The 14077-nt window shown below is 37.6% G+C and overlaps 1 protein-coding gene across 9 annotated transcripts in view; it reads left to right on the top strand.

Annotated features, from left to right (window-relative positions):
• LOC105675839 (C3G guanyl-nucleotide exchange factor) overlaps positions 1 to 14077 on the top strand; it is a 70279-nt gene that overhangs the window by 35562 nt on the left and 20640 nt on the right. The gene's annotated exons all lie outside the window — the stretch shown is intronic.

Genomic DNA, 14077 nt, shown 5'->3' with positions numbered 1-14077 from the left:
CTCGGGCGCGCGCAATTTTTCTGTCCGCGAATCATTGGGGATCGCGAGGACCGCAATATCCGAGACGACACACCCGTTTTTCGCGCTGCGGAGGAAAGTTCGATGTGTGCAATAAGGGGGAATCGCGATGCGCTATCGATCCTTTGTGTTTTCAGAAGTTTCGTCGCGGTGATGTCATTACGACTATTATTCCCAGCCAAGTACAGAAATAAGCTCGGGAACGAAGTGAAATTGGTCATTTAGGTATGAGTCAGTCTCGAGGGTATTCCGAACTTTATCGCGTGACGATCGCTTTCTATCATTCTGATTAATGAATTAATTTTTGCGATTATCGTTCGTAATATCGTCATCGATGAAAAGCAACATTTAACGATAAATATTTTATTTTTGCCACTTTTTTCACGCTAGCAGATCCCACATTATTTTTTATTACAAATAATTTCGTAGGGAACGAAAATAGCTTCTATAAAAAAATATACTGCTAACACTCGATCAAGATTTTGCAATATATTTTTTATAGAAGCCACTTCTGTTTTCTACGAAATTATTTGTAATAAAAAATAATTGTATCACAGTATAAAATATTCTTTTCACTGTTATCGTGATAATCACACAGAACTTTACTAAAAAATTTTTAATACACTGCTACGCAAATTTAGCACTTGATATTTAGGAGGAGGGAGATCTGGCTGTCAATCCGTCAGAAATTTAGCTGCTCGCATTAACTGCTCGTTGAGATCATTTTAAACATAATCCCCATATCATATGCATATTATACAATAAACTCGAGATCGCGCGCAGACGGAATTCAGAGATGAGATCATTGCGAGTGCACGAAAGTAGGCGTTCAATGAGCAGCGTGGCGAAGGTCACGTTTAAGTCATCGGGCGTGTTAACGCTTTTATTTTCGTACCGTTTGCCCCGGCGGGAGAGGAGAGTAATGCGAGTTTGAAGCCGGGGATAGCCTGTGTGTAGCCAGCTTTCGGTTGCCTTATCGGGACACGCGTTAGCGAGAAACTTCTTTCCTATCTGCGCGTTCGCATAATCCGCGCTAACGTACACCCCTCGTTTGTCAAAAGTGCGCGTTAAAACGCGACGGACGTGCTTGCGAAACTAATGCGGATTGTCGAAATTAACGTAAGAGCGATATAATAGGACTTGGATGGGTTGCGAAGTTGCCATACGTCAAAGACAGTAACGGAGGCAAGATGTCGAAGCCATTGTCACGGGCATCGTAACTTAAGACGTTGCTAATTAGCCAATTAGCTTGCGCCGAGTGAGATTTGCGTCACGTCTGTTTGCGGCGAGGAATGGATTTCCTTGTATACATTACGTCGTCGTAAACTTGCACGCGCAAACGAATTAAGCTGGGGCGCAAGTTTCATGTTGTTTTCTCGTTGTTTCAAGCGAATTATTCTATATCCTGCTCGTTAAAGCAATAATTATGCACATCGAGTTAATATTACATTTCAATTTTTATATTATTCCGAATGCAAAATTGCTCGCCGTCGAATACAACATTTTACAGCGTTGAACACGAGGGAATTTTGGTGTATGCGTTGCTTTTTATTATTTATTTTAGATCCAATTTGCACGATGAAAACGCAGAATTATGTTTAACTATTACTCTCGCACACTACTGATTGTGAGACGTGTTCGGTATTCCGTAAATAAATTTCGTATGATATTGAATGTGTAACTAAATTAAGTTAATTTTAATTAAACGGCGAGCTGAATAATTTCTCTCATATTTCCTTTCGTGCACGCAGCGGTACGTAGGTATTACGCGAATTTCGTTGTCAAGGTTACAAAATACGATATCAAGTGCACCTGACTCCGATGCCTTGCCGCCCGTAACTTCTGTGCGTCGGCTGCAATATAAATTGCATCCTCGATTAATTATTTATACACGCGCGTTCTTAGAATGCGAGGAGATGAAATTATTAGCTCACTGATGACAAATTTCCGTGATGTCATTGTTATAAGAATTTTTATCGGAACTCTACGACGATTTTAAATAACTGTGTGACGTGATTTCTGCAAATGTGAATATATTTTTTATTTCTATTAAAATAGTCCTCATTTTTGAATATTTAAATTAATAATTATCCAAATAACATTACGTCGGAAAAGTCACTCCAAAGTTCCCATAAGTTACAGATTTCCGGAAAAAATCGGTTACAAAAATATTACAAGTGTCCAAAAATTTAAAAGATATTAGCACAACACGATGATTCTGGTTGGTAAACAGTGTTGAAGTCATATATGAGCACGTCGTACCATGTAATATAAAAAGCTCAGCTTATCTCAAATATGCATACATCTAAGAAACTAATCTGCTTGCAGTTTTTGTCGGGGGCTTACACATACGAAATAAAAAAAAAACGTCCGGAGATAAATCTCATTGATGAAACTACCGCAGACTTTGAATTAACCGGAACGTGCCGCGTATCGTGCAGCACGGCGATTAATTAAGCAAGATGATCAGATATGCAAATCCGCCACCATCTCGCCGAACGATCTCGATCGAATAATAATGTTCGAACTTGATGCGTTGATGGAATATATTCCGCAAATACGTCGCAGCTTCGATCGCGTCTTATCAGGCGCTGTCGGCACCATCATTATTTCGTCGTTTAATTATTGTTTTACCGCGAGCCGCGAGCTTATCCAAAAACGCCTTCATAATGCTCGCAGTTACGCCGGGTAACGATGCAGTTAATTAATGCCTTCATCAGATATGCAAATTAAAAAGTTCCGCTTTAAGTGACGAAATTAATTCACGGGTTTTTGAATCTCTACGGGAGCTTTGATACGCATAGAGCACGCAAACACCACGTTTTATCCCGGCTACGTTGTTCAATTATACCGTGCGGAAAAAGCGGTATATGCTAAATTAACATTCAATTTTTACAGTTCTGCTCTTTGAAATACATTTCAAATTACTGAAAAAACATTGTTTTATTTAAAAAAGAGAACTTTGATATTTTTTTCACAAATTATATGGATATTTGTATACAGCAGTGTGTACATTTGATATATATTTAACAGAGTTTTTGTCCGGTTTCGTGTAATTGCGTTCCAAGTTCTTAATTCCGCAACAACAATCATGCGGAACGATCTGTATACGGCGCAAAAGATTGCTTCCGGGTGACATTAATCATTGGGGATTTTACATTCTTACAGCGAAACGTAATATATTTTTAGAAGCGTGAGGACTTCTGTGAAGTTGGCCCCACATTTCTTAAATCTGAAAAAAATGATTAGAGTTCTGAACGTCCCTGGAAGAGTTCTAGAGTTCTCAGTCCATTTTAGAAAGAATTCTGCCATTTAAAGTAATGAAAACATCATTTGAAAAATCTAACTTTATGGGAGTCTAACTTCATGACGACTCCCATTATGTAAAAAATTTTAATTTTTTTATAGTTTCGAGTAGATTTCAAATAGTTCTATAGTTCTAGATAAGTTTCAAAAATAGTTCTGCTCAAAATGCTACAAAAATTAAATTTGAAATTCTCGACTTAGGAGACGAAAAATAGCGAGAACTCGTTCAATTTTGGTTTTAGCGTTTCGAGTCTTAAGGATAATCGTTAGAACTCGTGAGAGGCTATACAGAACTCTCAGCAGAACTGCTGATTACCGAGAAAAATTTTTACCTCTGTGGGACTTTGAAATTTTTCGGGTCCGTAACTTCAACCATCGGAAACTTTTAATGGGGAGCATCGTGAAGTTAGCCCCCTCTCCCCGATTTTTCAAATGGTATTTTCGTTACTTTAAATGGCGGAATTTTTTCTAAAATGGACGGAAAACTCTAATTCAGAACTCTTCGGGCAGCATCCAGAACTCTAATCATTTTTTTCAAATTTAAAAAATGGGGGGTTTCACAGAGGTGGATTTTCCGCTGTTATCGCGCTTCCTTTCGGAAGTCGGTTAACCGAGATTGGCTCTCATATAATTTCTGTGTATGAGTGGGTCCACTCATATACTCTCTTGTGCCCAGACCACATGCTTCGCACACATGTCACGTTATTATGTCAATCGTTAACACGTGCATAAATCCACGAACGGCGAAGGAGCTTTGGTATGCCGGCAGCGCACAACGTCGCCGGATAAAGATAGGCACTGGTCGCTAACGTAAATCGTCGTCAGCTGGAAAGTATTTTTCGACGAGATTTGCTCTTTTAAATAGGAAAACATTTCTCTTCCGTAAAATTACATTCGCGTAATAAAAAAATGTTTTCACAAAATTTTTGACAAAATCTTTTATCGATACGCGCGATTACACTTACAAATGAAAATAAATATAAATAATGCATTTTTTTTTATATAATTGCAATGGCTATTTTTATAAATGTTTATTAAATATTCATATACAGAGTGTTCCACGGGAAGTTGCTGAAACTAAACGATTGGTTCTCTTCTTCATGACTTCAGAAAGAGTCTTACGGTTAATTGTCGTTCTAAAGGTGCGCAGTTTTATTCTGGCTGTGGTAGAAGCAAATCTGTGCGTGTCAAAATGAGTAATCTGACAACGAAAGAAAAGGTCTATTTTATCGAGTTCTTCTTTTCTAGATAGCAGTACTTATTCGGGGCTTCGTACTAAATACGGAACACATAAAGTTATGAGCGAAAACACACTGAAAAAGTTAGAATTTATTATTTATTTGAATTTGTACAAATTCAAATGATGAGCACTCGAAAATATTTATCATTAGCTTACTTGATTATTAGCATATTTTTCATCAATAAAATAAACTGATATACAAACATTTTACTAAATTTTATTCATACTCATTAAAAACTGCAGACTTTCCTCTTTTCAACGCAATTTTTGTTTTTTCACTAACTAAATACATTCGAAAATTACAGCTGATTAGTTTCTGCAACTTCCCATGGGAAACTCTGTATAATACTCTTTTTTTAATAATATTTGCAGTATGATATTCAATATTTGCAGTATGATGTCTGATGAATATTTGCATTACATGTTTACACATAATTACATTATTTCTGTGTTAATTATTGTTAAATTAATCAAATATACCACGTGACATTTGCAGCATTATGCTCTTTACGAGATACAAGCGATTAGCTTGCCACATCCGGTTTGCATGCTGAAATATGAGTTGCGATAGCGTTAGCATTTTCTCTTACTTTGATGATAAGATTTTCTACATGCCACGGAACTTTCTCGAGCATAATTACGTGCAAGTATTTTATTACTTTCACGTACAACGTGATTTAAAACGATTTAGTGATATAAGTCCGCTGTAGAGACAAAGCTTACGTGCTTACGTGCACATTCTAACCCTCTGACGCACATAAAAGATATACATGCAAAGTTGCTATTGTCATCCATTCGCGTACATTCGCGTACGTGCATGTGATAATAAAAATTTTAATCAACTAGTCTCTTTGTTTGATAAAAATAGTTTTTTTTATGTTGAAATTCTACACAGAGTAATTTAAGTAAGCATTTAAAAATATTTATCGCACTGACATTGTGATATGAATGAAGATTCGAAATTGATTTGTAGAAACTTAGAATTCTGACTTATTACGAATATCGATGCGGATAGTTTTGTTATGTGGAGCGCAAAATTTTTACAAGTTTTCTCGGAAAAGATCGTTTTTATAATTAAGACTTGAGATATCGCTCTTGTATCCTGTGTCACCTGACTGCACAGACGGCTCGTTATTAGATATTTCTCTCAAATGGCGGTGTTCTCGTTTTTCGCCCGGAGGAGCTATCTCTTGCCTCTTTCAATATTACAGAAGTTGAGCTTGCCTTTTAATGAATCCACTGTTTCCGACGTCGAGTACATGGACGAGACGTAGTCAACGTCTATGGTTGTCTTTGACCGAGGAAAAAATACTGTGAATATTTCACTGTTTTAACAAAGCTTCATAGTTACTTTGTATAAAATAATAGCCAGAATAGTATTGTCATTGTTATATTTTTTTCTACATTATGCGTTCTAGAATCTAATTTTTCAAACACAAAAAATAATTTTCTGAAAAATGCTGAATAATTTTGTAAAAATACGACAATGTGGTGAAAATAAGAGAACATATTTATGTACTTGAAAAATGTTTTTACGCGCGTGCTTTTTGATAATGATACGATGATATAATTGTTACATTAATTTATTACATTCATGTAAAAACAACAGCCAACAAAATATAACAGGCTCAACTTATTTTCGTTGTTTGCACTCGATACGACAGTGGAAATCCAATACCGTGGAGCGTATCTGTCGGTGATATTTGCAGAGAGGAGAAATCCAAGTCGCGTATCTCATGTCTTTATTTGGCCGCCCACCGTTTGAGGGTATTCTCTTCCGACGAGGATCCACAAATATTGTAAGGGTGCCGAGCTGGGCCCTTAATGGATCCACTGTTTGCATCCCGGCAAAGAGTATCGGCGGATACTCCCGCCTTGCAATCGCGTCGCGCTTCGAAAATCAATCTCCCCGTCGCATCCGCGGAGCATCTCCGCGCCCGCATTTTTGCGATCCGTCTGCAGAATCGTTTCATCGCGCGACCGATTGCCCCGGACCAGACGGCGCCGTGTCTGATGTTTGTGAGAACTGTCAGCGATCTGCGGTGACTTTGCGAGTCTGCAGAATGAGATGTCTTACTCCGGACACAGATTTAAAGAGAATTTAAACGTTGCTAACTTAGCGAAGTGACGCCCGAGTCTTGTTTTTGAAAAAAAAATTTTGGCATGGATTTTATCGTGCACACAGCAGAGGCGCGGTTGCCGGAACGTAAAAACTACTAACTTATTGTGAATTGATATGCAAAAATTGCAAAGAAATAAGATATGTTTTTTAAATTAATTTATAATAATCTTTTCCGCTCCGACAACAAGTCATATTTCTAATTCTCTTGTATCGTTTAGAAATATGCAAATTATTATGAATGAAAAATTTAATTATTTCCACAAGTTCTGCGTGCAGACTTTTCAACAAAAATATAAAATGAATATAAAGAAGCGGGAAATTTAACTTCAACGTAATTTGTTGTTTCTATTAATCGCTCATACAAGCGCTTTATAACGCTTTGTACGATTTTTGACCGATCGGATCTTTCGCAGCATCCCAAGCATCATCGTTTAAATTGCATTTCAATACGAGGTGAAATGAAACCCGATGCACGATTGCATCATTACGACCATTACTCCCCTAGTGTAATTCGCTAATTTGCAAATAAATTGCGAGCTTTAACGGGCACCGATCTCACAATTTTCCCTATACGCATAACAGCGTAATAAATATGCGAGCTGGCTTTAAATGAATATAAAAGACTAACGAATTCGAAAGTGTATTAATATCGCCGAGGTAGGATCAACGTATGCGCGATGCGTGCATCTCGTTAAAATCGGCTTTGTTTCCGAATTACGACAATGTCCGTTGCCTCGTTACTAATCAACGTAATTACCTGAAATATTCCCGCGGGACGTTTCGCATAAATTTCATCACGAAATGTTCGTCCGATGCGTCTCTCCCCCCCTCCCCTTCCTCCCCCCCCAGCGCTCTCGCTCTTTCGAAGTGCCTTTCTATAACGCATTATTGTGAGATGTCATAATTTGATTTTGCGCGTCGAAACAAACCCGACGCGAATATTTGCTCTCGCGTGAGTCTTCGTCCCGCAAATTGATCTTATTTGTGCGCCGCATCGAAAACTCTTAGTTTTCCATTAGACGGTGCTCGCAATTAATTTCGTGACAATGACTCTTGTGCTGTGTAAGTCGCAGCAACGCCGCATCGCGCCGGAAGTTACCGCGCATCGCAAAGCGGCTTTCATTATTTTTCTTTAATTACTTTTCCATTACTCCGCGACGTTGTTTCTCCGCGACGTCGAAAGTATGTCCGCTCTATCCGGGCGACCGCTGTCGCACTTAACATCTTAAGCCGGACAGGATGAATAATTGAGCGAACGATACACTGCGTACTTCCACGCGATATCACTCGCCGAAAACCAAGAAAACTAAGAAACTTTCCAGTCTAGAAAGTGGAATTGCTTGTTGATCGATTTCTCACCTGTGTATCGCTGCATATTGCTTTCTACAAACTTATATCGCTCAAACAGATTAATTGAACATCCTCCTTCATTTATTCTATTTCGCTAATTTGATTCATTATTTAATGCACGATGCTCATCGATAATTACGATATTTAATAGATATGTATTATATATCATAATTAAATTAACATTCGTACGAAATAGTCATCACAATCGCATTGCATAAACAGATATTATATTACTTGATAATAATTAATATCGCGTTCTGAAATATCATAAGATATTTATTTTATCGCGCATGTGACATTGAACGGGACTTTTATGAGGCGGCTTTTGATAAGATGCGGATTTGTCTCGCAACGTAGACGAGGTTTTACATTGATTTGAATAGCAGCGTTTATTAAACTTCTCTTTGTGCGCATGTCTTCTTTGTATGCAAATGCCAATACTGCAATTAGCTTAATATAACTGAATTATAAAATGATTAATTTATAGGTGCAAGATGTATTACGATAAATAAACAACGCGTTTAAAATAAGTTATTTATTACAATATTTTACAAAAATAAAATAAATAGAAATACGGCGCGAGGAAATTCTATTTAATACCGACATATTTAATCATTATTATAATAAATAATTTATAACGCTCTTTATTTATCATAACATACTTGCGTGTGTGAACTAATTGTTCCATAATGTTCCCGGAAATATTAAGCAAATTGCAATATTGGCATTCTCACACGTATATGTTTATCGATACAAAGTTTCATAAATGTATCAATTGCTTTTTTATCTATTAAGAATGTTTATCTGGAACTGTAATTGTTTTTTTTATATTAATAGAATGTTGTGCTAACTTCACAGATACTGTTTATCTTCAAATTGCGCAATCAAGTCCGAGTCTTCCGCGTGTACGACTGTTGCAAACATTAAACACCGGTCATAATTTTCACTTAAGAGCCACATTTTTCATCGGCGTTTCCGGTAAATCTTGATAGCTTTTTCAAGTTCAAGAGGGTACGATGGCTATTAAGAGGACTGTGCGACCGAACACCGATTCTCCCCCTTAATTCAGGAAATGACATTAGTGCACTCCTGCTACCGACCGGTGCCCACTAATATCGTCGCCGGACCATGAAATTCCCAGCGGCTCGCAGTATTCCGTGAACGTTAAAGCCCCGTAATTGCATCGTTGCAAGCGAAATGCACGAAATGGTCGCGCCGTTTGAGAAAGCTCAGCGATCACGCATTTCCACGTTATCTTCACGCGCGGTTAGCTCGCCGAATATTAATTAACCCTGCAAGCGTCGCGAAATTCTTAGTCTGCGATTTTTTGCGCACGAAAATAATGACTTTTCCAAATTTAACGTGAGAAACGTTTCTCTCTTTATTGAACTTTAATGTAAAAACGTGATTCTGATGCAATATAATTTGCTGGATCTTTATAAAAATAATATATATATTTTTTGTTTTTATTATAAATTAATTTTTTAGATTTTAACGATAGATATGTTCATTATTTTGAGTAATTTTTAATATAAAGTAAGAAATTTAATAAAAGTTGTAAAAGAAAAATGCAAGCGACGGATAGCATTTCCTTCCTTTACACAATTGTGACGCCGATGTTTTCCGGCATTTGGTTCCAAACTGACAATTATTTCCAGACTGAAAGCCTCCGTTCAAGCTTTTCACGGAGTTTCTTTGTATTTTGGCTACCAGTTTCGGCCTCGCTTACTAAATTTAGTTCGTTGTCCGAAGCCACCATCTTGGTATAATCCTCTTTCGGCGTTTAAGCTATTTCGAAAGCCCTTTAAACTCGGATATGCTCCTCCGTATTTCTCATCATTGCTTTTTACGTCTCAAGGATCGGACATTAAGCCTAGCTCACACGCAAATAGTTTGCAAACAGTTTGCATAATAATCCCAAATACGTAACGAGAGATTAGTTAACGTCTCGATATTCCGCGATATTGATCTGCACAATGCATGCATTTTTATATTACCTAACTAATTGAAATTGAAATTTTATGTATTGTGAAATTGTAAAAGTTATTTTATTCTTGCAAAAAATTTAATTTTATTTCAGATTTTTGTATATATTTTTTGAAATTTAGCTTCGATTAATAAACAATGGGGAAGCAATTAGAAAGTTTTAAACAATTTTTAAACAAACCTTATTGAATATATTTACTATTTATATTTATAATAAATCTGACAGATTGGATTATCTGTATATTATTTAAAATATCTGTCGAGTACGTTCCGATGTATTTGAATCTCTGTGCGTTTTGCACAATTTTCTTCTAAAATTACATTTTTTTGTGTGCGCGTGAACAATGATATCAGATATTCCTTTGACGCGCAGAGTACAGTGGCCATATATATTGTTCGGCAAAATTAATCGGCTACTGTGAGTGTTATTTTACACCGAAGTGTGTAAATATCAGCGACACGCCGAAAGGAAGGTTTTGTCCCGTCTGATTTGCCCACCGCATTTTTCGAGAGCGAAAGCACAGTTCGCAGTCCGTATATCGTAGGGCGGTGCAACAACCTCCTCTCGGTTATTTCGGGGTGGATCGTGTCATGGAACGCACTCGTACGCCCATGCGAACTCGGCTGCTGCTGCGGCTGCGGGACACGCGTGTGTCCCGGAAAATTAATTTGCCCGGGGCGCATGGATACGCGTACGTATATGCGAACTGTCCGTTCTAATCGGCCGGATGCGGAATTTGACTTTGTGCATGGGACATACGCGCGGAAGTCCGTTTAGCGCTCGCAAATAGTCGGACACATCGAATGGCAGAGTGCTTATTAGATTGCGCGCGCGTACACGGAATAAATTAACAACTTGACATAAAAAAGGAGTCCAAGTTTTTTTTTTCGTGTACAAAGAGAAGTGGAAATGGAAAATCGATATGGAAAATTGAAAGCCGGGCTTTCTGAATTGGAAAAAAATGTTTTTATTGCTGAAAAATAGACAATCTTAAAATAGCGCAGTGATAAAAATAAATGTAATTTATATAGTTATTTGCAGGCAAATATACGGGATGAATCAACGGCATAAAAACAGATTCGCAAATCAAGAGAAGTGAAACTCGGAAGTTGGAAATCGATATAAAAAATTGAAAGCCGGATATGCGAAAATGTTTCTATCATTAAAAATAGATAATCTTGAAGTAGCACAATGACAAAAGAAACAGTGCAGTTATTGATACAATTATAAAGAAATTCAATGCAAAACAAAAATAATAAGATCGATGCTTATGCAACGTCGGTATTAAATTGACTTTTCAAATATGCTGTAAAATTACATTAGCAGTATTATCCGCGTACATATTTTTGCCACATTCCGAATACAACACCGCAGTGTTACTGCTGTAACGGCGCCACGGAGTTCGCCAACAATTACCGGGCCATTTCAGTTGGATTAGGATGAACACTGATTTATTCGGTTCGGTCGGGCATCCGGAAAATACGTGGATAGGTGTTATGTGCTACTCGCTGTAAAATCGCATTAAGTGCACGCTCGATAACCGCAAACTGCGGTGACAACGACCTGTCGCGTTACACGTGACGTATACACAAACGTCAGTGTCAAATAAACTCTTTTTTCTAAATTGTAGCTACACGCCACAAATCACACGGCTGCTTTATTATCTCGAAAATCAACGAATCATTATTTGTAGGTTTGCAATATTTCTTAACACCACGATATTCCTAATTTCAATAGCACAATTGTATTTTAAATCTCTTGCAGGCACCGTTCGCTCATTCAAAACGCTTCGATTTTGCTTGCAACCGGCTTGTACGCAAACCGAAAAAACGAATGTTACATCCTCATCCCTACGTCGGTACTCATTTCGCTCGGAGCGATTATTCATTTAACATCGCGCATTTTTCGGGGATTACATCACGGGCTTCGGCATGCTCGAGCCGCATTGTCTGCAAGCCGTGCCGCTCCCCATTCATACAAGATCATCTCCATCCCGAGAATTTTTTGCGGGCGTGTAAATCCACCCACGATTACACTCCCTCCGTCAATAATCTGGAATCCATTAGCTCAGAGCCGCTACCGCCGCCGCCGCCGCCGCCGCCACCGCCGCCACCGTTAACGAACTCGCGGATAATCAATTTTCGGGAGGCAATTATTAGCTTTACTCGAGCGTGTAGGGCTCCACGCGCGGCTGTGTCGTCCACGAAATCCTTTAATGCCAGCACTCCCGGACGGTTAATATCAATTTTCTTGACCGGCGCGCAATATCAATTTTCTTTCACCGCGGAATGGAATTTTCGTCTTCCATTACGTCAGCAATCATTCATTGGATTCGACATTTTCTTAATCGCTCGCCTGGAAAAATTACTTTCGCGGATTTTTATTATTTCACCGTCAAGTTTTCCTCGCTTTTGACGGATTACTATCCATTTTTCTCGCTCCTCTTAATCTCGCGCGCAAACTATATGCTGTTGGAACTGACAACGTTTTCGTAGATTACAATTCTGAAGTTATTTCAACCGTATTCCATTGGCGTCAGAAAATATTTTGCCTCGTTGCTGCGCATCGAAATTAAAGAATGTTATACTTTATCTTTCTCAATTGTATTTACTTACTTAATCGCTGGGGATGTCCGTATTTAAACAGCTGCGCGCCTTAAATTAATAATGACTCATATTTAACTAGTATTTTTTTTTTCACAAACTACATTAGTCTTCTTTTTGGTTGAAATTTTATTAAAACTTTCATTCCTCGCTCAAATTACGTGGTTAAAAAATTGTTTATAGGAATTTTTATAGGAACGCGCGCTACGCTCCGTCAGTTTTCTGCGCTTGATTAGTCTTGTCACTCTACATTCAGATTATTACGATTACATACAAGTCTAGTAATAATAAGTTACTACTGCACGCCATCCGACCTCGCTATTAAACAGCATCTGCATTTCGGATGCGGGACGTTGTCGGACGTTTTCTGTTCTGTATGAACTTTTTTCATTATTCAGGTTAGCGGAAACCCATGCTCGTAACAGCAGATCAAACATTTCGGGAGCTCTCCATAGAGCTCTCGCGCGCCGGCGAAGGTCGAACATCGAGACGAGTAAAATTAAAAAAAAAAATTCTCGTCCGGTTTGATTGCGCGCCGCTCATCCGCGTCGTTCCCACGAACGAATCATTAAAAGCTTTAACGAACCGTTTGCGCGTAATCAACGCGGATCTGGCTGAAAGCTCCGTCATCCTGCTTGCTCACCGCGCGCGCTCCACATGTTTTACAAAGTAGAAGCACGTTCGCATGTGAATTCAAAAAGGATGCTTACCGTGAAATCTCTCATTCCCGAAAAACTTATAAAATCGAGTGTTAATCCGATAATGCGAAATTTTTCACTGTACGAGCGGCACTCTAAAATAAATCATACAACATATTGGCGAAGTAATTCCAAATGTTAGCAATGTTTAACAGATTAACAGCAAACTTTATCAATTTTGCTTTTTTTTATATACTGTTATGAATTTCATAGAACATATTTATAATCTAATTATTCTAGTTTTGATTCATAAATTAATTTGCAATGTATTTTATTTGATTAAATTTACACTCAGTCTGCCAATATTGCTAATATTTAGTCTACTGAAAACTATATGATGCTTTGCTGCAAATAATTTCAATAAATTATTCGGCATGCAATATTAATCTTAAAATCTTTATTCTATAATTATGTGAAAAATAATCTAATGCAAATATACGTTATGGAACTGGCATTTTGATGTTTAATTCGAATTGGGTTTTGCGTTTCACCGAATTTAAGTTTGAATTTAATTTCGATGGAATTTGAATTAAATGTATTTTTTACATAACACTTTGAGTTCCTTAAATAGATTTACTAGAGTACACTCGCTGTGTTTTCTTTTCCATTTCACTCCATTAATGCATGGCTCTACAATTTAATAATTTAATTTAAATGCATCCCACACGGTTGCCGCTGAAAATGGATTTTGTCATAATTGATCAAAATTTCAACAGCCATTTTATTAATTCATAAATCGAAAATGGAATCATC

Source organism: Linepithema humile, chromosome 5, assembly GCF_040581485.1.
Source record: "Linepithema humile isolate Giens D197 chromosome 5, Lhum_UNIL_v1.0, whole genome shotgun sequence".
Lineage (NCBI taxonomy): Eukaryota > Metazoa > Arthropoda > Insecta > Hymenoptera > Formicidae > Linepithema > Linepithema humile.
The sequence above is the reverse complement of the archived record's forward strand: the minus strand, read 5'-3'. Positions and strand labels throughout refer to the sequence as shown.